Genomic DNA, 3,826 nt, shown 5'->3' on the forward strand with positions numbered 1-3,826 from the left:
CTTAAATAGTTAGATTTAATTACATATTTTCTTTAATATTTTTAGAGAAGCTTTCGAAAGAAGAATATGTACATTCTACATATTAATATTTTATTTATGTATTAATATCCTTATTTAAGTAGTCTATCATTTGTAGCGCAATCGGCAAAGAAAAATAAATTTATATATTTCTGTTGAGTCTACATAGTTACAATTAGTTTAAGCTTTTTATGTGTAGAACCATTATCTTTCCGATTGTACTATCAATAACGGAGTACTTTGATATAATTGAGTATTTCTATGTTTTTATAAAAAATTAAAATTATAATTCTCGATAAAAATGCAAATAAAACTAAACAGAATTGCAAAAAGCACCTGATTTTCGTACTTGATCCTTGCTCAAAAGGAACGACACACAATTTTCCTTTTATATTTATTCGTGTTCAAAGGTTCTCCTAAACCAAATGCCATACCAACGCTCTACCCGTCAATCGTTCTGCATCCAAAAGTAGTCTTTACCGCGAGTACGGTCGACAGACAATATATATTGTATAGGTATTTATTGATATAGCTTGATACCCGTGTTTCGCTACGGTATGTAACTACTTTAAATAAAAAAACCAAGTCGATATCTCACCGGGCCTAAGAGATATTGAGAAATCCGTGAAAACATATTACCTCCGTTTCACCCCCTTAAGGATTGAATTTTTAAAACTCCCTTCTCAGTGGATGCTTACGAAAGGAAGAAATATGCGCCCCCAATTTCATGAGTTTCTAGATTTAGTGGACATTTCTTTATAGATTACAAGAATTACAGATATTACGCAACAGAAAAATTTAATAATGATATATCGCTACACGCGTAGTACTGTGTATGTATATATATATATATGTGTGTGTGTGTGTGTATATCTATATATATAGGTACATATACTAATTTAGTAGGTACAGCGATGTAAAGTAAATTTTAATAGCTTAAACATGTATTAAGAATAATATTTAAAAAGTTGTATTGTTCGAGAAGATAAATTTGGAAACGGAAATAAATTCGGTAAACTATGCGTCTTTCAGTAGATGTTTTTTAAACAAAATTATATAAATCTTCTAACACGTTGCAATAAAGAAATAACTGAAATAATAATAAACAATTCAATAATATCAAGATACAAAACTGAAATTTAACAATAAATTTATTTATTAAAATAAACATATTTTAAAATTTTCAGTATTTATCGAAATTTTCCGTAAATTAATTCTTGTCTTAACTAGACATACAGACTCGCGGTACGATCTATTTAGCTTTAATATTATAGGTAAAGGTATTATTACTGTTATATTATTAAGCTTTATTTTAATATCTCTATGCAGAATAGCTAAAGGAACAGAATTACATATGAATAATTATTCAGTTTTATTTAGAAGATACTGATGACATTAATATATCATACAAAAAAATTACACAAAAAATCTTTTAATACATTTATTTCTTTAATTTTTCTCTTGAATATTTGTTTGTTATAAATTTCAAACAGTAGTTATTAAAATATAAATTGTATGTATATAGGACAAAATATAATATAAATTGTTACGTCATAGAACAGGCCTACAGCTGGTTTGCACATTTCAGTCGATCTTATACTTAGTATATACACTCTCCCTCCTCGCGTTTCGTAGCATCTAGGCTGTTTGCGGAAACATAAGATGCTTGAGCTCAGGGATGGTATTACATTGATGGTATTACTCTCCTACTGTCCTACCTTCAACGTTTAGATCTTCTCGTGTTTAACAACATACTTGTTTATTTGTTAGAATATGAAGTGACTTTCATGTACCGCATAAACAGTTGACGGTTACGTTTGGCAAATAAAATTCGCACAATAAAGATTTATTTTTCTTAACGCACGATTTATACTGTAATAAGCAATATATAATAATATAACGATATAATATACATGTATATCGCGGGAGCGTCTATATCTAAAAAAGAAACTTGGCGATACGGCTAAGGCACCACTTTGTAAAATAAAAAGTTTTTTTTAAATATTTTTTTGCTCTTTAAGGTTTATGTAATAAAGTTCTTATAAAAAGTTTTTAATTAAATAAATTATTCTCCTTAAATAAATTGCCAAAGTTAGGTATCATTTTTAAGCCTCAGAGATGATATATACCCCCTTGAAAAAATTTAAAATTTTATGTTTGCAATTTAAAAATGATTAAAGTTTGAATATTAATTTTTAAAATAACTGACGACTATCTTTCCAATATCAATGAATAACACAACACAAGAAGATTGAGACAAAAATTATTCCATATAATATTTTATCGAAAGAATGTTCTTTAATATATATGTATTGTGTCTAGTATATATATATAAAATATATATAGTCACTATAACTCATATAAATATCAAACCATTTAAATATTTTGTAACACAGTAGATATTAAATATACAAGATATTTTAAATCTATAAAACAGACTGATTTACCTTTGTCACGTTTCATTACGTTCTAGTGTATTTATTCATAAAAAAATAATATGTTAAATAAAGTATCGAATCTCTTTATCTTTGTAAAATAAATTAATAAATAACAATGTCGATTGCTACGAAGAGATACTTGAGATTAGGTATTGCACAATGCAATGAAAGTCTCACAGAACCGCTATACACGATCCTATCTATAACATCATTGATACTGGTAAATATATACACATATATATATTTTTTTAACAGCATTAATTGCCGTTATTAAATAGTCGTTCATGGTGGTGCCGAATGTGGAGGTTGGGGTCAGCAATTTGAAACAACACTGTGCTTCTCATCCGCATAATAAGATACCGTTACGACATCGCCACCCACATTAATGAGACATTGACCCTGGAAACATATTTTTTCATAAAATATACAACCAGCGTGGAAACGTGTATGCAGAAAAAATAATGTTTTTTACTAACTTGATTTTTGTGAGGGCTGTGAAGAAGCACACACTGCGTCATAAAGAACGCTACCATAGCGTTACCGCCTAATGCCGTAATGCCCGCGCGAACAATTGCCAAAACTTCCATTACGAAACTGTGGATGAAACCAATCAATCCACCATTCTGTAACACATCATCATCATCCGGATGTTAATAGTTGAATTTCTAACAGTCCGTTGAGATTAATCATCATTATAAACTCACTCACCTCCCGTATCGATGTACTTTCAAGAATGAAATAGAAATTTAGGTTGCATTGATATCTCTCTATCCTTCCACCTGGTAGATAAAATAAAAGCGTTATATCTACCCTGTATTTTCCTTTCAAAGGCACCTGTAAATAATTAAAATATAAAGAAGAATTAAAATAAAATAAATTAAAACATAAAGAAAATTCTTGCGTTTTTTAACGCTTAGCGTTATAAATTTAAAAATATACGTTGAAAACTTGAAAATATCAGGAAACAATATCAGGAAGTGCAAATATTAAATTATATATCATATATATTTTTTTCTTTTAAGAAAAAATTCTTACATGTTTACGTTAAGAGTAGTGAATGATTTTAAACGTAAAGGTGAGCGTGGTCTTTGCTTTTATATAGGGGTGCCACTTAAAGTGGCGGGATTTCCTATACAAGTGCGTGTTGCATTGTCAGATGTAACATTGTTCTCGAGATGATCCTCGTCTAGGCTGAATATCATATCACTATCATCTGACAGAGGAAATAAAAGAATTAATGCCTTTGTTTTAAAAGATATCGATGGCACTAGACGTTCAGCTAACAAAAATGTAGTAACTACATATGTATAATCGTGAATTGTAATATAAAATCCGATAATATACATATAATTTTCGATAAAAATGTAAAT

At 28.8% G+C, this 3,826-nt stretch overlaps 1 long non-coding RNA gene across 1 annotated transcript; it reads right to left on the minus strand.

The window, feature by feature from the left end:
• Window positions 1-2,379: 2,379 nt before the first annotated feature.
• Window positions 2,380-3,773, minus strand: LOC112455414. Its single transcript, XR_003040854.1, has 4 exons — window positions 3,492-3,773; window positions 3,165-3,290; window positions 2,933-3,079; window positions 2,380-2,855 (listed from the first exon to the last, which is right to left on the minus strand). It is a non-coding gene; the product is annotated as an uncharacterized LOC112455414 (long non-coding RNA).
• Window positions 3,774-3,826: the final 53 nt, after the last annotated feature.

Source organism: Temnothorax curvispinosus, unplaced genomic scaffold, assembly GCF_003070985.1.
Source record: "Temnothorax curvispinosus isolate PA1 unplaced genomic scaffold, ASM307098v1 QBEX01006067.1, whole genome shotgun sequence".
Lineage (NCBI taxonomy): Eukaryota > Metazoa > Arthropoda > Insecta > Hymenoptera > Formicidae > Temnothorax > Temnothorax curvispinosus.